The 23,037-nt window shown below is 40.1% G+C and overlaps 1 protein-coding gene across 1 annotated transcript in view; it reads left to right on the plus strand.

Annotated features, from left to right (window-relative positions):
* The window catches only part of LOC143344712 (TWiK family of potassium channels protein 7), a 264,886-nt gene that overhangs the window by 25,563 nt on the left and 216,286 nt on the right, over window positions 1-23,037 (plus strand). Inside the window, exon 3 of the mRNA XM_076771023.1 lies at window positions 3,746-3,804. The gene's annotated coding sequence lies outside the window, so the exon portion shown is untranslated. The remainder of the gene's footprint in view (window positions 1-3,745; window positions 3,805-23,037) is intronic.

Genomic DNA, 23,037 nt, shown 5'->3' on the forward strand with positions numbered 1-23,037 from the left:
CTTTTTTAATTAAAGAGTCTACAGTTTTAATTAATCTTTAACGGTTTGTAATCAATATCCCGAGGGAAGTAGAGTGAACGTCTTTATGTTCCAGATAACTGTGTTCGATTCTATACGATTGTTTTTCCAACGTTAGGCTTAAAAATTGATGCTCGAAATTTTAGAAAAAACCGTTTCTTAAATGCGTTCTTTATATCTTTTACATTTATAAACTTTTACCCATATCCCGGTTTGAAACTTATTACGATGAAAATTTATTCAATTTAACAAGTATTTCCGAAACACGTACAAACTTTTAAACAGTTTTACAAAAAATATTTTAATATTTACCGTAGAATCGAAGCAGCAGGAGAAAGTGAGTGGTTTGTTCGTGGTCAGGCAAATTCCTCGATCCAATTTCAAGTTTGTTGCAACCAAAATTTATAGAAATTAATGAACGTTGCAGAAATATTTTGAAACTTGCGGGAAATTTATTGCGATTAATAAATTCTTGGTAAACACGAAGGAAGACTTAAATCGTTTTAACATTTCTAATATTTAACGTAATAGTTTAAGTACTGTGAGTAAGAATGGTTTTTCTGTGGTTAGAAATTGCTTTTTATCCGTTCGATAGCTTAAAACTTGTTAAAGAAAATTTATTCTAATTAGTAAATACTTGAAAAATATTTAGAAAGATCAAGGTTCTCAAGATTTACTGTAAACGATAACTTTTGATCCACACACAAGTTTAAAATTTATTTATTTATACATATTTAAAACCAATTCTAATTAATATTTTGTGTGCATCCCAAGCAGCAATAGATCGAGAAAGTATATAAGTAGTGGAAGCGTGAGTTTGGTCAGACATACGCGGACAGACTATCGTTTTGCATCCCGCGAGCCTCAAACTAATTTAAAATTTTTTACGAGGCAAAGTTTTCCAAATTAATAAATACTTGAAAGCACGTAGGAAGTTTTAAACAGTTCTGTTTAAACTTGATAAGATTTACCGTGCAACCGAAACAATATTGGAACGAAGGAGTATATAAGCAGTGTGGCTGGCAATAGAACCCTTAGTTCGTAAACCAGTTTAAATTTATTATTTAAAAACGTTATTTTGATCAATGTGGATCTACGTTTTGATCCAAGGAGAGTTGCAAGGATTCTCTAACGCGTACGAGACGACAGACCCTTTTGAACAATCAAGTTTAAAGCAAACTTACAACGGTATCGTGAATAAATTCGTCGAAAACTTGGCGGAAACTTTCGGCCAAGTACTTTGTATAATTAATATTGTTATTCCAGACATAAACTCTCAGACATGTTTGTCATATTATAGTTTAAGGCAACGAGAAGTTATATTGCTAATTTCAGCACGATTAAATATGATTTGAACTTGGATATCTACACGTATTATGTACATATGTAGTGCACACGTTAAAAAGTTCAACGTTAATTAAATATGTAACGGAGTTTCTACGTGAATTTCACGTTCATCCAAGTACGAATGCTCGAAATCTTTGCGAAATCAAGAGTTGACGGTTAAAAACGTTGAACGTTTCGCCTTTGTTTTAAATAAATGACAAACAATAGTACCATTACCTGCCCGAATACGGCGAAGAAATATTTTACGACTCGCAAGAAAAGTAATAAAATTCTTTTTGAACGAACCGAACGTGTGGCTGGGTTCATGCTATGAAAAGAGAAAATACCGCTTTATAGATCGTCGTGCATGGTTTGTTATGCGTTTCACGAAGATGTGGACACCGTAGAAAAATATGAAACTTTTCTTTGAAGGTATTCTACTGTCACTGGTGTTACTGATATATCGTCTTCTCGCACGAGGCAAAGTGACACACGGCTGTTTCCTAGAACAGAGTCTACATATGTATACTTGAACGTGTGAGAATTATGTAACGCGTTCGCTGCCAGACCAAAACTGCATCCCATAGAATTAATCTCGCTGAAAATAATTCGTTCGCCTCGTGTCCGTGTCTCGACGCCTCTTGATTAACACACATGACCGTAGAATCGTCACGAATTCGACACTAGGAATTCCGACCGACAAAGGTAAATGCAGTCATCCATAATTATTCGGTAATTACGTAGCGGCACAATTTGTTATACCTTAAACCGTATCGATATACATATCGCACTTCCGGGCGTGTCCTTTTCCCATCTCTGTCCCTCCCACTCCCAATAGGCGAAGGCAAGTGCCGCTTTAACGTCGCATTAGTCCCGGAAAGGTGCATAATTATAAACGGACGAAACTATTACCGCGATTTGAGCTTCGCCTGAACTTTCATGTACCGTCGGATGGCCGAAAGCTAAACTATTCCCGCGGTCCCTACATACATTATACATATAATACACGCGTTGCGAAAGTGTGTATGCGCGCGTGTAGGCGGTAGCTGGACTTTCAGGGCCTCCCGCTGACAAATTGTTATTGCGGCGATAACGAAATACATAATTCAACCACGGCCCGAGGAGCGGAACGCTTGACGTCGCACCGGGGCATTGTTGAAACGCCCGATTTTGTATCTTGGATTTCGCCAACGACAGACGCGTCGGAAATTTCACTGACAACCACCTCGGACGCGTGTCCCGCGACACAGAAAATATAACGTGCTGGGTTCAGATCGTGCTGAAACCACTTTCCGTGCTTTTTTGCGCCATCCGAGTTTCGTATCGCGATTTGGTGGATCGTTGTACAGACCTGATCGGGCACGTTACGTCCTCGCCACCATTGCTGTCCCTACAATCGAGCACGAAGATTTCTCGTTGCCTTGACGAAAGATAATTCCCAATCTGGGAATTTTTATAGCCATAGGGGGGAATCGAAAACTGAAATTTATGACTATAACGTGACAAATTCGAAATAAATCCTCGGTTAGGGGAAACTTTGTCGATTTTGAATAAGCTACTTTTCATGTCACACGAGGGATTGATACACCGATACAGATTTTGTCGCTCGTAAGCTGATATTATTATTATACTTATTCTTTTTATTGTTTCGCATTACACATGTAGAAAATGCGGCGTAGAAATACGAAATTTTATAATAAACTACTAATTTCAAGATACTGACGATTTATTTTTACGATAAATTTATATAAGACTTATCTACGATGAATCGTAAAACCAAAGCACGGTGTGTGTCAAATAGAATCGTCGCCGGAATTTTTAACGAGAAGGGACGTGGACATTCCCGCGTCATACGTCAACGCGCAAATTATTTTCTGACGTCATGTACTCGGATGTTTCTGGAAAATGTGGTGGAAAAGTTCCCTGGGAAAGACGTGAAACGAGGTGAAACCTTACAAGGATACCTCATCCTCGGAATTTTCGGAGGCTTTCCGAGAACACACGTTCGAGCTTACTCGTTTCATCCCTTCTTTCTGACCTGCTAAATTATACAATTCATTTCCGCTCAGCTCTGAACTAACTCGAACTCCTACGACTGTCTCTCTTCTTTTCACGTGTCTTTCTTCGTTGCTAGTAATGTCGATCTTAAGACTTTTTTCGTTAAAATTAGGGTCTGTTGTCCATATTAAACGCCTCGGAGCTTTTCTTTCTTGATACAGACAACAGAATAGATTACGCGTAAGTAGCAGTTTTGAAAGAAACTTTGTTCAAAATTTTGTTATCGTATTCCTTCTATTCGTCTTTTTGTCCTTTGATTTCTTAAATCCTTTAGTATTGATTCTGTATATTATTTAGTCTTAATTATAGATTATAGTCACTGTTATTCATATTTTATTTACAGGCATTTCTGACGAAGGAATCGATGGAAGCTCTTGGACGAGTCAACTGGATCGAGTAGAGGTATGAGAATTCACGCGTCACGTTATATTACATATTTCGATAACAAATTCATGCTTCGACATTCATGTATCTTTGAGAATAATTTCTTTTTTGAAAAGTAAAATGACACAAATTCGATTCGTCATATGATACTTTAAAGATTTTAAATAGAATTGTTACTTGTAATTTGCTAGTTAATGATCGGTGAAAAAGAGTATAAATTTCACGTCGAATATCACGCTGCTTACTTCTTTCGAATTGGCGTATGGTAAACCCACAGAAACGCCAGATTTCTGAGAGATTTGATCTATAGGTTACGGACCAATTTTCTCAAGATTTTCTCAGATTAAGGTCGCGTGCAACCTTCTCGCATTGCATACCAGTATGGCTATGCAGCAGATTCGCGCGGAGCATATGCAAAATTCAGGAAACCACCCGAAATACGTACCTTCGTTCGCGTTCTCGTGCTGCTGCCGCCTCAGCTTTCGAGGAACGTCATAAAGAGATATAGATTAAAATTCTTCGCTTATCAATACGTAAATTTTCGGTGATTAATTAAAACACAAAACTATTTCAACTATAGATTGAAAAATTATTACAAATAATCCCCCGAACAAGCAGGATTCTTATGACCAACTGTTGGGTCTATCGAAACGTTTAGGCTGCTTTTCAAGTAAAATAAAATAATATGTTTGAAAAACAGAACCGTTAAACGACGAAGAAATTCGCCCTTGGAACGTATAAGGGCAATTTTTCTCGCGGACCGTGTAAATAACCGTGTTTGATTTATCGAACGCGTCGCGCCCATAATATAGCAAAGAGAAGGACTTCTTTGGCGTAAAATACATACCGCCGATCTAGGCGCACTTTGAAGTATGTTCACTCATTAACGTGATTTAAGAAGCGAACCCCGGTGTAGAGGCGAAATTGAGCGAAACGAGATTAAAACTCGAAACGAAATACCGTGTAAATTCATTGCTCTGCAGGCGTCTGGCCCCGATGAAAGGAGTCACCCTCGCGCACGAAACGAGGAATTTCTGATAGCGTTAAAATGCACCTAACGAGCGGCCTCTTCTAGTTTCCGCACGCCATTCAGGATTTTCCAAGTTTTCTCCGCCTTTTAGGTTCCCTCGTTGCATATAATCCCTTCGATTGCTCCCTCTGTAATCGCCAATTTCGGCGTCAAGAATGAACAGTTGCTACAAGTAGAAATATACTTTCTACAAAACAAATGAATGTATATCGAGGAGTAAATTTGCTGAACGAGCCAATGAACCGAAAGCTTCGGTCGCGTTGCGTGTTTTACAGTGCAAAATTTTTATTTGAAATCCAAACAACGTTCCGCGAGTCAAGCTCGCGTGTGTGTTTGCGTGCAACACGAATTAAAAACGTTGTCGTTGCAGTTTTTGGAATTAACGTTGCAATTGGATTACGCGAAACACGGAACAGGAACCATTTATTCTGTTTCTTGAATACGAGCACGGACGCGCGTAAAAATTCCATCTGTGCAATTATGGACGCGATATCTTTCCCAGAGGAGACTTACAACTTTCTCGGATTTCGCTCCTTGGCATATATCATAATGTCGGTATAAACTTGGTGCAGCGAGGTATTAAGTTGTACAAAGTTTCGTGTCGCGAGTGGAACGCAAACGACGTGTAGTTATCCTCGTTTGAGTTTCGAAAAATTACGACGATAAAACGTCCTTCGGAAGACAGATGCCTTAACCCCTCGCAGTGGTAGATAATACATTAAATTTAAGTTGCTTTTCTTCTTTGGAAGCACCAAATCCTATTTTCTGGCAGATGTCATCAATTGCCACGGGGTAAAACAGTTTACTTTTTATCCTTTAACAGTATCAATTCTACAAATATTTGTCGGTTTTTCGGTAATCTTTCAGTTTAGCTCCAAAGATCCTCTTTTTTTATCAAGCATTTTGCACGATTACTTCAGGTTTGCTTTTCAAATGCAAAATATATATTTTAATACTGACTAAATACGAGGTGATGAAACGAATTCAACCACGCTTTACGAGGTGAATAACTGGAAAGGTTTTAAATATCCCCATTGCGTATGAATATTTGGAAGAAAATTGTTTACCGCGAAATTATATTGACGGGCAAAGTAGCGACAGTTTTGCAATATAATTTTTCTAGATTTTATATTTCTTCTACCAACGCGTAACAAACATTCTCTCTGCGAATTAAACATTTTCTTTATAATTTCATACGCAAACTAAAAAGAAGCTCTTTGAAAACAAACTTTTCCTATTTAGTCTACGGTTGAAAACGAGTCACTGTATGATTATGTGAACAAAATTTAGAGATAAACCCATTGCTCGTTTTATTTTCCCGTAAACCCGTGAAAGAACGAAAGAATGTTACTCTAGCGAGCTAGTAATTTAAAACGACCGAGTGTAATGAAATGCGACAGGAAAGAACGAGCAAGTTTCTCGCGTGCAAGAAGTTGAGGAAAGTGGAAAGAGGAAGCCGTTGAATTGGAGAGAACACGACGTGTGTTCGTTTCGTACTGGACGAGAGCGAATGTTTGCTTTGAAAAATATTATTTGGCATCCCACTCGTCTAGGAAACTTAAATTCTGCACAAACGAAAAATTTATTATAATTTTATTCGCTGTACATTCGTCGATTAATTCAGAATCGATATGATATTTACAGTCTTTTAAAAATGAGTAATTTGTAAGAAAATACAATTTTTTTCAATCGTTTGATAATGTTCGAATGGCTGAAATTGACTATTTTTATCGACCATTTGGAGAAATTGAAAGAAATATTATTCGCATTTTACTTTGCAAACAAAATCCTGACGAGAATTCATGTTAGTACGAAAATTCGCTTCCATTATCGTATTTAGCTGCACCCATCGCGTCCTCGTTTATGCATGCGTGGAGTTTACGTGTGCTTGGCGAGCATGCAGAACGTGGGTAGTGGTAAAAGTTGAGAAATATCGACGGGTATGGCTGGGGAGATTAGCGCGAACTGGCCCTCACCAGTTCGTTCGTGAATTCGTGGTAGTAGAAGCTCGGCCAGCATTGCCCTAGTAATACGTTCCGACACCTTAGATTGATTAAGCGGCAGACAGGCCGTTGCGCACCATCAGGGCCGCTGCTAAATGTCTCGCATCTGTCACCGAGCTTTTCCACTTCCTACGCCCACTTACACGCTTACACGACCCAGCTCGTGGAACCCCAAACGCCGGGGAAAAACATACCGCGAGAACTCCCTTCTCCACTACATTCATAATCATTCTTCAGACTGTAGCGTCCCACTCCGTCGTTCAGCTAAGAATATTATTTCTCTTCTTAGAAACCTCGGAAGTGACCTCCGTCGAACTTAATGAAATTTCGCAGGGTGGTAGATCCATGTATATTTAGAATTAACATTTTAGCTGCAGATGATGGGTCAATTTTTAGGAAAATAAATAAACTAAAACTTTTAATTGTTCTAAATTTTGTTTTGCAACCAAAAATTCTGAAAAACGTTGTACGCCTTCGGGTAGAATGTTCATGATTTTTTTATTCCATAGAACAAAAGAAATGGAGCTTAAACTGTAAATTACGTACGTTTTGCCCTGTAACTACCCTAATAGTAGAGGTAATAGATTAATATTAAGTCTAAAATTGAAATTGTTTTAGGGTCACTTTCATCGTTCTCACTCAGCTGCACGCTTTTCGATACTGCTGGCGCCCAGAGATGGACACAACGTTTATCCTATTAAAGAAATTTGAACGAATAACTAAACTAGCTTACTTATGCTGTATTTAGTAAATTCGAAATGAAAGATAAAATGCGGCACGTATCTGACGCGAGCGCGAATCCACGTCGAGTTGTCTGTTTCCATTATAAGCGAAATCGAGGCATTCGGTTGATGCGCTTAAGGATTAATTCAAACGTAAGCGTCACCTCTACACGGATCCCTATTAACTGTTCCCGCATCAAGACTCCTCGGAAACGTGTAAACAGATCGCGCGTGAATTCGGTAGTTCGTAGCGGATCTCGTGCAGGATATCAGTGTCGGAGTCGTATTAGAATCCGTCTGGGTGTTAGATGCAATCCCGTAGCCGTTTAGATACAGGAGCGTGTGTATCATCCAGGATATTGGCGTTCGTCATCGACCGTGGTTCTGCGGCGATGACTATACATCGATGCTTAAGGAACGTTAATCACGACGATTCACCGGCGCTATTCGGACTCCGGAGTGCATTCAATTCCGGTAGGAATTGTCCGTGGTCGGGCAAGTACAATGGAAACAACCGGAACCGGTTGGTTCGCGCCTACTGAAAATTAGAAGGTCTCTGTACGCGTGGCTACGTGACGTTTACGGGATATCTAACGTCCCGCCGTAGGGTGTATTATAACCAATGACGTAGCCATCTCTATACAGCCAGCTGGTCATCCCTCCTAAGCTTCTAACCCGAGATCTTATACCCCGTACGGACAGGGCCCGCGTACGTGTACGCTCGTGACAAACCATGCACTGATATCCGGACAATAAATTGTCCATATCAGCAGCGGGCAGTAACGGGCCGTCTCGACCAATGATGTGGGACATCCCTTGGAAAGGGTCTTAGCGGAGCATCTCGATGACGTTCAACTTGACTTTCCGAGTTCCATGAACGAATCGATGGAAACAAGAATACACGATACGATTGGGAGGTTTTAAATTTAAATTTTATATCGTTCTGAAAAAATTATTTTTGGTTGAGGCGGTCATTTACAATCGGTTTCGGTCATTACACATACCTTCGAAATCTTACGAAACAAGACGATAAATATAATTTTAATTATTAGAGTAACGTATATGCTGTAATTCTAAAATTCAATTACGTTTGTCAGATCGCAAATAAAACTTGAAGCACACGAGAAATATTTTGTTTATCCAATGGAAGAAAGTCAGAACCGTGGAAGTTAAGTAAGTCGAGAATCGATGCGAGAAGTTCGCGAAGCAGTACCGGAGTTTATACTGAGAAATAATACAAAGAATTTTCTATATTTTCCTTCTCTTGATCCAATAAGGAATACACGGTCTTCGGTCTTTAATACATCCTTGTAATTTGATAAACTAGACGGATGTTCCAAGTTGTGCAGGTGAGATGTACGAGGTTAAAAGAAAGAGAAAATATCACCGGGGATATCAGTGCGATTCCAAGAAGTAATTTCACAGAAATGCCAAGGTAAAACATCCGAGCTTAATTATTGAATCGATTAGATTTCGCAACTGTGTTTATAAACTCTTGAATATAACGTTATTTGAATTGCTATTTGGACTAATTAATTTTAAAATTTCGAAGCGAAATTTATTAAAAAGTTTAATGAAATGTAAAATCAAATATAGTTGACCTTTCGATTCAAAATTAATTTCTTTGTCTCTATTACCTCCTGGAAAATCGACTGCGAATTTTCCTACAAATTAACACCCGCCAGATACTTCACCTTGAAGAACAAACCACCAATTAGAAGCTTTCGTCATTCGCCGGGGTTCGCAGAATTTCCTACAACTTCCAGACGTTATTATAAGACTAGACGAGAATACCATAAGACCAGATGAGAGCAGAAATGCTCACACTCAACACGAAGAAACACTCACCAGTCAGTCTATAAGAACACTCAACAGCTGCCAGTGTTGGGACACGCGCGTTTCTACACTTAAAATTCTCATTTATCCAAACATGCACGACACAAAACCCACGCAGAAAAGGATCCACATTTACGAAAATTATAAACTCTTCGACTATAACGTATCTCGATAGTCCGGTAGAAACAGGGGAAGAAATTATATTGCCAGGAAACAACACAGTCACGTGGCTTTCTTATTAAAATAATTCACAAAGATAACAAATTTCGATTTTGTCTTTTGAAGATCTACAAAGACACATCTTGATAGAGACAAAATTGCCAGCAGAATTATTATTTTTTTTCGTATATACATTATATAGTATAGTCCTAGTCGATCCAGTAACTGTTTTCACGGATGCAAGGGTATTTTAAAATTATCTCTTTTCAAGTTAATTATGCCTGGAACAAATTACTTGACTCCTACGCGCGTGATTGAATAATTGCTTATTCTAGCGATCCAGCGGGGATTGGATCAATTACACGCTGGCACGTTCTTCATGAAGCGTAACACATTATATGGAAAACGCTTTCGCGATGCACTTGTTTAATTAATTGGAATACGGCATTCGTTCTCCGCGATATTAAACTTACAGAGACGGTGAAACTAGAATCGCAGAATCAATTTTCACTTTTAATATTTCCACTCAAGTCGATCGAAAAATTGATAGAAATAGATTGCAACGTGCAAGTATAAAAGTAATATTGCTTAAAAAAAATTTCTAAATTTAAACTCGAAGAAAAAAATAGATTGAAATTGCAAGATTCGGAATTCTGTAATATTTTATAACCTCCCTACCACATTTTCAGTACACGATCTTACTTCCACGATTTCTCAAGGCCTATGAAACTATTTCTTATCGAAACTTTCGATGTTCGAATCGTGAAAATGTGACCCTTACTTTCGAGACTCGTTTGATTAGAAAGAAATAATGTTTGCGTGCGTTTATTTGGCCCCTTCGGTGTTCGAAATCCAATTTCGTCGTACTGTCGCGAAGGAAACGTCTCGCAGAAGACGAGTTCGAGACGACGCGACGGATACCACTGCGAGAAGAATCACGGCGAGAGTCTAGCTCCGGTTATAATGCGAAACATCGTCGTCCGTTCTGTACAGGCTGCTGCAATCAGGGCACAAGAGAAGCTCGATTGAGATTGGCTGAATTTAAGGATCATTAGTAGATGCGCAGCTACACGTAGGTAGATGAGTAAGCTGATTGAGTTTATCGGATCGGCGAATTGCCAACCGTCTCCTCAGCGAAGGACCCACTTTCATTTCCTATTCTTGCCCGTTCCTCAATTCGATTCGTCTCGAACCGTTCGTTTTTCTTTTTCGCTGCTGCGCTCTGTCTCTGTCTATATCTCCGTCGATAAAAGTTCAATAATCCCGCAGACGGGGGTTGTAATCCGGGACTACCGATAATCTAGGCTTTCGTTAATTTATTATTCGCCGTACGACGTCGGAACACTTTACACTTCCACTCGTATCGAGTGGAACGAATGGGCCCGCTAAATTGCATAAAGACAGGCCACTACCTGTACCTTTTCTCCGTTTTCATTACCATGATCTGAGGAATAAATCTTCCGCTCTCCTTTTACAATTTCAAGATGTCAGATTTCTCCGCGCCCGTTCCTTCCAGGGTAGTAGAAACGGCGAAATTAGTACGGTGCTCCCCGTTTAAAAATTGTATTTATCCCCGGGACTTGAATGGCCGCGTAAAATTCACTCAGCTCGAAATTAATGATAGACGGACGCTGTACAAATAATTCTCAATTGCACGGTATGGTAAAAAATGGCGCTGGTATTAAATTTAGCGAAAACATTGATCTGTTTTAGAGTCGAGTGAATCGTTCAGCTCGTGAATACTTTGATACATATATTTTTCAGCTCAGAGAGCTAAAGTTTCAAAAAAATATTTTTTGCTACTTTTATTTATTCGCTAGATTTAATATTTCTTCAAATTAAATAATCCATCGAAATATAGAGAGAAATGAAATTAATGAGAATTAAAAATAAAATTATTCGATTCGGGCTACGAAGAATTCGGTTTTTAAATTGTAGAATTAAATATTTGACAATAAATAAACACACTATGAACCATTTAATCTAGTAGATGTGAACAAATTGCTATGCGCTAGTGTTATTGGAATAAAACTTTATCAATTTTTGGCGCTTAACAGCTCTGTGCGAGAAACGAAGTCAGCACGCTGTTATTGCGCGCATAAAAGAGCACTCATCTTACATGCATAATTTTTAAAACTATTTACGAAGCTTTTACGGCCCCGCGAACAAACACTGTTATCTCACGGTTGGCTGTCATTTTATTCCGTGACGTACATACGCACACACACTCGGTTAATGCATCCTACAATTGCGCACGTCGCAAAGTAACTTCTTTATTCTTTATCACGGAAACTGTGGACTAAATTAACGAAACAAAGACGGATATTCGCCTCTAGAAATGTCTTTCTGACTCGAACAGTTGCGATAGGAACTCCATTATCCAGACTAATAAGGAGATACGACTTTCCCAAACAATATAATCAAAAGCATTCTGTGAGTGACGTTTCAAGAAATTTCGTCTTCGATACAAGGATTAATTCTCGTAAAAATATACCAAGAATACTATATTTCTGTACCAAATTTGGAAGAAAGAACTACGTATTCGAATCGAGTAAAAAGATTTAGTCTTTTAACGGAAATATTAATTTTTATTTGACCATAGTCGCTTAATATAGCATTTAAATTGAAGGATAAATGAATTTTTTAAGACCAAGAAACCGTTTAAAAGGCGGGGTTTGCGGCAATTCGACATCGATTCCCGGCGAACTGACTATGCATTATTCACGCACGAACGATGGAAACGTTTCGCGTATGACGTTGACATTAGCGGCAATTACGTTTCCGTACTTATCAAGTTATTATTATGGATACGCGCCACTCGTCGAGCGTGTAACAGTAGTAAAGTGCTGCCGGCGAACGCGGATTTGTAATTCAAATTGTCTCTTTCCCGGGTCCGGCTCGAGCGATCGCGTGACGTAGGAAAGGTAAACAGCGCTGGTCGTCTCGTGAAAATGTACCCAAAGTGAGTTCTAATATAGTGAAACACTTGATGCTTTGTTTGCGACATAATGGAACAGCCGTGTAACCGAGAGCACTCGAAGCTTTTTGGAAATTTTCAACGTCCGAGAGCACGGAAGTCCTTTTCTGTACGAGTGGAAAATTTCGCGTCCTTGAATGAAGCCAAGAGCCATTTCACGGTTTCGAGCGCGACAAATTCGAATCAAGAAGGAATCTGCTCGATTATTTTTCTAAAATTCTTCAACGAACAAACTATATTCCCAGTTTCTTACCTTCCTTCTTCCTAGAATCACTCTGCGTATTAATCGGAATAAAGTTCTTTAAAATTTGCGCAAGTCTCGTCGAACGAAAATAACGTAGACTCTGACGATTTGATGGCATTGGACGATCGTGAATCGACGCAAGGTGTTCACGGAATCGCGCGGCGCTAGCTCTTTACGAGCGTCCACTCGAACGGCCAATTATACTTTCGAGTTTCGACTACGAATGAAACGACCGTGTCAAACTGTCACCGGACACCGAATTGGCCGCGTATCGCGAACAATTTACTTCGGCATTTTACGCGAGTCCGCGCATTCCAACTTAATTGAACAATTTAATAGAATGTCCGTCACTGTCGATCCGAGCACCGACAGAATTATGGCTTTCGGTCGCGTTACTAAAAACTTCCCGGCGCCCCTGATGTCTCCGACTTAACGTTCACCGTCAGAACGGACGTACATCCGATACAGATGGTTATTACCGGACTGACGATTCTAATACTTGAAACCGCGGGAACTTTAATCAGCCTAATTTAACCAAATACGGTTAAATTAATACAATTGTCGATGAAATTTCGAGGATCTTCGTTAATTATCTTCTTTTTATCGACTCGATTTCCGAATCGTTGCAGTGGAATCTTTTCCGCTCGATCGGTACGCTTTCCCTTCGCAGTCAGCTTCGTAAAATAAAAAAGATCCGTTGAGGTCAGCGGTTACGGAGGATGGAAAAGCACTGGCACTTGTTTCTTCGCCAAGAATTGTACGATGATTTCCGTGGTATGAGTTGACTCGTTGTCGGACAACAGATAAGAAATCACGTTTTTGGCACAACTCGGATTTCACGTGCCAAAGGCGTTGCTGAAGACGATTCTACTAATGTCGAGCCGTTTGTTACCATCGGGCGCGTTAATCGACGGTCAGCTGCGAGAAGAGCTGGATCGAGGATCGTGTCATTGATCGCGATGGGATGGCCAGCAGATGGATCGTTAACTAACGTTTCTCCGCCATCGCGAAATCTCTTCACCCTCGAAGGATTTATTGCCGCCTGCGACTTCAAGATTGCCGTTTAAGAATCGATTTTCACTCGCTGATACTATTATTAAAATATAAAAAAATAGTAGGGAACTCTGTTATTGTTTCTCACATTGGTATTACACATTGAGTAGATAAAAAATAATATATTTCCTTCTTACTTTGCACGTAGATTTATTAACTGACTCGAGCAGAGGAATTTGTTTAAATATTTGAAACTATAAACATAAAATATAACAAGTTGGTTTAAAGTAGCTTTTTAAAATTTTTGTGCAATAGAAAACACGTCTTAAGAATATTTTAAATTAACAGAGATGTATATAACACGAGAAAAGTACATTTATAATACGTGAATGGCATTGTGCATTGTTCCAGAGAATCGTCAGGTAAAATCCTCGGTATTACGTCAAGAAATATGTGCTAGAAATTTAATCTTTTCGAAAAGAATGTTACGGAATGAGCACTATACTGTTTCTCCTTTACCACAAAGCCATATGAATAATATCTCTGTTTCGTAACCAGAACATTCTTTAGACTTTATTTCAAAGCTTGAACAATGTGACGTGAGGTCAGCAAACGTTCTGCGCAACTTCTGTACTTCTTCCAAAGAAATGCACGCCGTAAGCGAAAATAAAGATAAGAGAGACAGCACGTATCCATTGCTTCCAACGCAAAAATATTTCACACCATTATAGTCTTAAAAATCTTTACGACTAAATTTAAATGTACGTTTTATTTCGTATTACTAAATTACAATTATTCGTTATACAACTGAATTGCTCGAATGGTTAACCGTTCCATTAGAAATTTCGGTATTTCAGGCGAGATTTCTATGATAATTCGGACAAGGTACCTGAATCGAGATGGATTTCAATTTACCTAGTGATTGCGTTTGGTAAATTATAGAAACCGTTATTGATCGAGACTTTATAGATAACGCGAGGGTTTAACACGGGCAATACATGCGTGAAAACTGTCTTGAAGAGGACATGGAAGTAACTTGTAGATCTACTGTTTGGCATCTCAAGCGGTTATCTCTGCAACGTGTCTATCTCTGAGAGTAATGTCCTCGTCGATATGGCGATAGGAGCCAACAGAGGCGTCTTAGGCGTCTTCCATTCCTATTCTCTTCATCGCCATTAATTTGTTGGCGAAGACGTAACACGTACGTACAAGTGTACACAGTTACATAGACACTGTCGCAACAGATCAGGCCTTGTACAACCGAACACGACTCCTGTCCTAATTACTTCAGCCGGTACTCCCGAGTATTGGATTTCAACATGTTAGCGATATTCTCTCTTTATCGGTGGTGTAGTTGCCATACTCGATGCCCTTTTCTTCTTCAGTTATCGAAATACACGAGGAGTCGGGAACAAATGATATTTTCGCAAGCACGATAGTACACAAATAAATGTCTAAATTAACATCCCTCCGAGACCAGGGTTAATCCGAAGTCGTAAACATCGAACACCTTAAAAACTTATCAACCGGTTTCGACGTTTGCGTCGCTCGACTCTCGAAACGTGATCGATTCTCGAGTATCCTCTCGGAGGAATCTCGATAACGCGAACGACGCGACGTCACCGTAAAATTGGACGGGTTCGAAGCGTCATTAGCAAACCGGGCCCCAAAAACGGTTGGCTGTGGCGCAAAGATCCAGCGACATTTTGGACGTTCACCGCGCTGGATGATCTCGAAGGATCGAACGGGTTCCATTGACCCCGGTGGAGGACGTTCCTTCGACACGCTCCAAGACACAGGAAGCGGTCGCGGGAAAGGTCTCCATCAAGCTAAACGAGAACCCACCCCGATGACGGTTATGGCAGGGTCGCCTGGAGTCCGCCCTCGTTGGGCATTGTCGGGTTTTGTGGGGCAGAAGACTTAAAAATTCTAGTGGATCCGTCAACGACGGATAGAAAAGACAGCGAGCGGAAGAATTGGTCATTGAACGAGGGGACTGGGTGCTTCGTACGTCGAGGGTCGTTCCTCGATGTTCGTTGTATGGCGTTACTCTGTTCTCCAGAGAGTCCAAACGAGTCTCCGGTGGGTAGATCGTAGGCGGCTCGCCAGCCGGTGGAAAATATTTCGTGGTACGTCCGTGTTGGGCAAAGTTTATCGTTCGTTACCGAGAAATGGTACTGCCTGGACGTTTTACAAATACAGTTACACGGGAAAGGTGTTCCTCTAGGCTTGACGTTTCGTATCGATTCGGTTAAAGAGAAATATTGGGATGGTTCGGGAAATATCGCGTCGCTTTCGCCCCTTGATGCACAAATTTTTTTTCTCACGCGTAAATTCGCGGCCTCTGAACGTCGCGAAAAGTTCCTCAACCCCACAAAGTGAGAAAAACCCCATAAAAGTGGTTTAACTATCAAACGATCGTAACTCCTAAAATAAATAAATTAGCTTGTAAATTTGAAACGATTTTTCCGGTATCGCGATATCATTTTTGTTTCGCGAAAGATGAAAAATGCGATTTAAAAATCAGTTCGAGTCTTCGGGGCGGCGAACGAACACGCCGAATAAACAGCAAACGTGCTCGCAATTGATAAAATCGGCGTCGAATAATTCGACGGGTCGCGGTCGCGGAGAAAAATCACACGGCGCGTTTAGTAATAAATCTCCGGATAATGATTCCGAATGTGTGCGTATTCCTTCCTCGTTTACGGGTAATGCGCATTGCGTTTTCATTTCATTTCCAATAACGACTCAAACGCCGCTCGTATCGGGAAAACATCAAATCTGCTCCGCTGTTTGTGTACACGCGTCGCGTATTTACCAGTCGTTCCGAGCGACTGTTATCTTTGACCGAAAATAAAAGCAATGAAACGACTATTAACCCCTTCGAGCCCAAATTATTAAACAGCCGGACGAACAAAAATATTTTTCAAACATTAAAAAGTTTGAAAATCTTTTTAAAACATAGATCATTTAGTTATAACGGAAATAAAAGGATTAAAATAAGCCGACCACTCATTGTCAAATATCATTGTACATAACACGAGCAAGAAATAGATATATTAAAAATTGCATAACAATCTAGCGGTAAACTTCTCGATTCAGACTATTCTAACGATGCACACGCGAGTTCGTAGAACAATTTCGATTCAGAAGCACGTATACCGTTGATGCTTTCATTATTATGATAAATCGTGCCGTCATTCATATATCATTCTAATTGTCGTAATGACGAGAATATTCGCATAACTTCGCTTAGCAATTAAATCTGAACTTTACGGTTGCTGTTATCGTCGTTGTCGTAACAACAATTATCGCATAGATGGTGGTAATTACGTCAGTATAACGTAACGTTTCACGCGTACATCAACTTAATTAATTAATCGTTTTGCTGCACTCTAATATTTAATTCGACGGATCGTTTTATTTTTCTAATTTCGTTATAAATACTTTTCCTTGAATCATCTCTACCACTGTTTACTATCGATAATAATTGAAATTTGTATGATTAAAACCTCGAGAACAATTTTCGAATTTAGGACGAGTGGCTCGATACATCGCGTCGTTCCTATAATATATTAAAAATTTCTATAGAAACTTAAAGTAAAGAAATGATTGGTATAGATTCAGTTAAATTCAGTTATTACAAGGTACTTGAAAACTGGGATATCATAATGTGTACGTGGTCACTGTTTAATGACATTTAATTATAAACTAGAAGGTTTAACGAACTGAAGCAAATAGAAATAATGAACGAGCATGCTCGCGCTACGTTATTTCCCAAGAGGCGGAAAGAGGGATTGCAGGAGAGAAGACACTCTATGAATTTTAATTTATTGTTTCTTTCCTGATGTATATTTTTAAGTTAGCCTCTTGTATATTTTTTAGACGCACTAAAGATTGTATAAGCCGATCAATCTATTATAACTTTTCAAGTTTGCATCAAGGTAAATGGATATCGTAACTTCCAGAGGCCTCTGCAATTTAGAATTTACTCGATGGAATTCATTTCTTTAATATAAATGTCGATAGTCATCGTATAGATCAAAATAGATTAAAATGGATTTAATGGCTTGTGTACTTGTAAAAATCAAGAAACAAAGCTCCTCTACAGATAATACCCAATTTAATAAACAATTATCGATCAATCGGTATGCTATTAGTTTTATCAATAGCAAGGGATAAATAAAATAAAACAAGTAAATACTGCATTATCAAATAATTAGTTAAATAGTTTCTTCCTTTGTTTAATGACAACAGTTGTCGAATATTATTTGTGAGGTTTAGATTCACGGTCAAAGTTTGATACACGAGCCATTAATCCAAATCCATCCGAGTATCCATAATTATCTGAGATAATCAACCATCCGTCGAGGCACTATTGTTTTACCAGGTCGAATCTTGTATCTATCCAACCATTCTCCTGTGCCTTCCTCTTGCGTGATTCCTGTTGTATTCACTGTAGCACACATTGATTTTCAGAATGTCGGACATACCACTCGATGGTCACCCGCAAATAAATCTAATCACGACTAGGGGTGTCCTGAATTGTTCGAGCCACTTTCGGCTTTAGTCGTGCAGAGCCTGTTATTAGATCAGTATTCCAATCAACGCAACTACCTATTGTAGATGACACCGTATAATTTTCAATTCCGCGTTTCACTAAAGATTTCATACGATTCTACAAATTTTGACAGTAATGGGAATGGTAACCAGGTCGCAGTTGACAAATTCTGCTGATCTAAGACACGTCATCCAGTTGAAATGGCGATCGTTCTACGTAAAAAGGGTTAGTAAAGCTTTCAGAATTGAAATCGTTCTATTATAGGAGTCTGATATAACTAAGAATAAATATAAAAATTCTGTTGCACCCACTCGACAAGCTTTAATAAGCATTTTTTTGCTGGAAACAGTGTAATCTAAAAGATGATCCACATTCTTCGAAGCTCAAAAAATACCACCATTTTAAATGAAATTATTCTCCAGACATTACACCGAGTAATTATTACGGAATAGTCGGTGTAACGTTCAAACTAATATTTTAATTAGTTTTCGTGTTATGAAATTTTAAAGCCTAGCTTCTCCGTGTTCGGACGAGAACATCCCCTTGAAGGATCTGTCAGATGTACGGGTTAAACCACGTAACTTGTCTAATAGTTAGGTTCTCGTAACTCTAACCGCCTGTAATAATTCTTTTTCCCGAATCGATAAACTTCATCGAACGTCGATAAGGCAATCGACCTCTCAAGATGGATCATCGTCAACTTAATCAACCCTGGTATACTACATATACTAACGTCGTCTCGTAACTCCAACTCATTTTTCAAAATATGCCCAGACGGAACTAAATTTCATATCTATCATTTAGACGGACGTGCCAACGCGAGAAACTTGTTTCTCCTACTATTAAACACGACGGAGGTGTTCTTGTCCAAGGTTTGTTCTTGTATGGTTATGTTTGAAAAGATTTTAATGGTCAGAAACGTAGCTTAAAATTGATTCCTTCGACTGAACGAAATCATTATGAATTATAAATAGATCGCGGCAATAGATTATCGAATTCAACCTACTCGATGTACAGTTTGGCAAACTAATCGAAACCATCCATCATGGCTGTCGCCCGTGCGCGCATATTCCCATTCGCAATAGACATTGCTTATGCTCGTAATAAGTTCCGAACTTACCAGTTGTTGAATCTCGTCTGCGACGGTGTTCCGGGCGTGCGTGCTCGCAGACGGTAACAATCTCGATTAGCAATTACTCGAGCATCGGAAATTACGTACGACGCGACGCGACGGTTCGAAGTTGCAGCCGATTTGAGCGCGTCTACGAAAATTTGTTCCCGTCGAAGACGCCGCGCGACTGGTTACGCGTCTGGAGCAACGACTTCCGGAACACGGAACGCCGAGCATGTGAAACAGGGAGACCAAAGGGAAAAGTTCTGAAACAGGGAAACGTGGATTTCCCCGTTGTCTGTTCGGTATAACAATGTCTTCTCATTTCGACGGGATCTTTACGCTTTTCCACGGTAATGAGGGTGGATGGGGACATTGAAGCGGGTAGATTTAATTTCCCTTGGTCCTTACACCCGTCTTCCTTCTTCTTTCTCAGGAAGCCAGCAGTGACAGAAATCGTCTCGTTCTCCTCCGCCTTTCCTCGTCTAATTGTTCTCCAGATCACAGCACCGTTGTCTTTCAAACGGAGCCAGCTTTGTTGTGGATCCTTCTCGATTTCTTCCACGATCCACTGGGCTTCGTTATTGTCGGGGCAGCGTCGGCTTGTTAAAATTGTTCGATAACCGTGCTCGCTCGACGTGGATAGGGCATTTTTGAAACACGCTGTCAGGGAATCAATTGCAAGAATTTCAGTTTTCTAATTACACCACCGAGTCGTAAATGGGAAACTGTGCACAAATTATTCTTAAATACGTAAATGATTACTGTAGAAACGATAAAATTCGCGCGAATGACAAACGATCGACTGGATGTTTATGATAGACTATTGGTAGCGAACGAGGACCGATTTGTAGAGTGCAGAGTGATGATTATGGCTGCACGTGACAACACTGCATTTTGACGAATTGATAGACAGTCGATCAAAGTCAAATTAATATGGAAGAACGACTAGATATCTCAAATAAGAAAATAATCCCACAAATAACGAACAAGTTCTCGTTTAATATTTTAAAATACACTTTGCGAGTTCATTACAATAAATAATCGTACCAGCAGAGACACGTAATTTCTAAGATCCCGGGTTTCTTCGCTAATGATGAAAGTATCTGTTGATCATACGTAAGATAAATTGAGTTGTTGAATCTGCGATCGAGGAACTTTGGTGTCAGACACGTTTTTGTTTCCTTTAGTTTGCGCTCCCGTTTCACCCTCTTTTGCGAGCGTGGACAGTCGTCCACGGAAGCATAACTCGAACCTCGGATCGGGAATAGCAACTATAACTCTGGCCCCTTGCGATCGACAGCCGCGGAGAGGAATCTTTGACGTTCGTCCGGCATTTCGTGGAAAAAGTTGGAGCCGATGGACACGTGTTACCCGGGGTTTGGGGTAACTTTTTTGAAACTTTCAGTTTTTCGAATCGGACACATGCAGCGGACAGTGGTCGACAAATGAAGGAACTTTTTGCTTCCGCGAACGGATAGGTCTTCTTTGCGAGGCTTATCGGCTCCCTCTCTGCATCTGCTTTTGCAGATGTCTACCTCTGTCGGTCCTTTTTTCGCCTCATTTTCTTCTCCCCCGCAGACGGGCGGAAAGTTCGAGTGCCGCATGCAAGGTTTATCGATGCGCCGCGTATATTCTACGCCTTCGTTTTCTTCGATTCTTTACGTACTATTTACAGACATATCGGGATTTCTCTAGTTGGTATCTTGTTTCAAATAAAATTAGCCGACTTTTGAACATGCTAGATCAGTTGTTACTTAAATAGGTCTTTTCATGGGGTATTTTTATATAATCCTTCTTTATTAACGGGCTAATAATTAAGTATAGACAGCTTTTACGAAGTGTCGATTTTTACACCACTGTACGTCCTCTTCTTTGCGAAACTAGGAGTTGACATGCGCGAGCGTTTCAGAGTCGTTGGACCATTCGATACAACAACTTGCAGTATTTTACGAGCTGTCGTCCGTCACACACCGTTATCGTCTGATTGTCAGGGCTGATCGATAGAAGGAACAACAATATCTCCGCAGACTGACCGGATTTCCTCTAAACGGACCGCGACGGATAATCGTTCCGATAGAGATGGACAGGCTGGAATTCGAATCGCGATGGTACATATTCGCGAGACTCGATCGCCGGGGGGATTCCAGCCGGTACTTCCAGTCGTTCCAGTCAGTCGATGGTAGAGTAGAACATTGCCGTGCACCCATTCATCTGGTATTTGGTCAGGGCTTCTAGTTCGGGCGCTGCTTGCACTTGCAAATGTATTCGTAGCGTCGGCATGGCATTAGCGCCGCTGCGTTGAAATTGTTCATCGAACCACTGTCGTCGCGGGGGTTGGGAAAGAGGAAAGAGGGAAGAGAGCGTCGGGGTATCAAATGCTCGGCCACGGACGGAGGGACCACACTGTTTCTATTCTCCGTAAACGTCAGAAAGAACTAAATCCTGGCTAATCCCGTCAGACGGAACACGAATTAGAGTTGATCAACAGGAATTTCGAAACAGGGGATTTCTGGCGATCACGTGTCCGTTAATCGTTGCGAAATAACGAGAAAGCTTTGTTTCGGAAATCTTGGAGGCATCGACGCAGAATGATCTTGTACCGTGAAATACATTTTTACGAGTTAACTGTAACACCTTCTGCAGTTAAATTTACAACATTTATTTCTACATGTTTTAGTGGCATTTTAAAATTTTTTGGCCGTAAGAAAGTTAAAATTGGCGTCTCTGTACATTTTCAAACATAGTCGTTTTTTAAAAAGGATCTTCCTTCGCGCGTTTAAAAAGAAGAGAATTATCTAGGTGGTCTGTTTCTGGCGAAATACCCTGTATGCTCGTTAAAAAGTAACGCTAATAATACGTTCACGTTTCGTTATAAATGTCGAGTTTGGCTCACCAGGGGTCTTTCAAAGGGGTTGCAAAATCATAACCTACGTGACGTTCTTACGAGACCCTATTACGTTCCTTCATACTACTCTAGCATACATTCAAGCTAAGTGAACGTTGCGTGGCGAACATCGTGTGGTTGGTTAAGGTTTGGTTAGGTTCGAGGAACGTGAAATTATGTTAAAAAAATTTCGTATTACGGGTACACCAAACGCAACAACCTCTTCCCGCTGTTCATTTTTACGAGCAAGAGGGTGGATCTCGAAATTGAACCTGACTTTTTCATTGCAACGCGTCGGTCGGTTACATGGTCTATGAATATTCCTCGAAACACCTTTCGTTATTCTCTCTCGGAGGAACAAGTACATTTTTTTTAACGGCCGATTCCTCCGAGATTCGTATCGACGGAATCCGATTCCTATAAAAGAAAAGTAAGCCCTGGAGAGAAACGTTCCAGTCATATTCGTTCTAATTTTAAACCTAATCGATTTCCCTTCGTTCCGACTGGGATGGTGGGGCGGGGGGGAAGGAAAAAAAAATATTAAATTTACCCCGAACCAGACCGGTCCAATCAAAAACTTTTCCACTTGATCTGGTCACTTAACGTTATACGCTGATGAAACGACCCAAGGAGTTTTACAGCCGAAACATTTCGCCAGAATTTTCCACGGCTGAGATGATCAGTAGCGATCAGATTGGATGATCTAGCACTTCCGTTCGCAGATTCTA

This window comes from Colletes latitarsis, chromosome 8 (genome assembly GCF_051014445.1).
Source record: "Colletes latitarsis isolate SP2378_abdomen chromosome 8, iyColLati1, whole genome shotgun sequence".
NCBI classification, from domain to species: domain Eukaryota; kingdom Metazoa; phylum Arthropoda; class Insecta; order Hymenoptera; family Colletidae; genus Colletes; species Colletes latitarsis.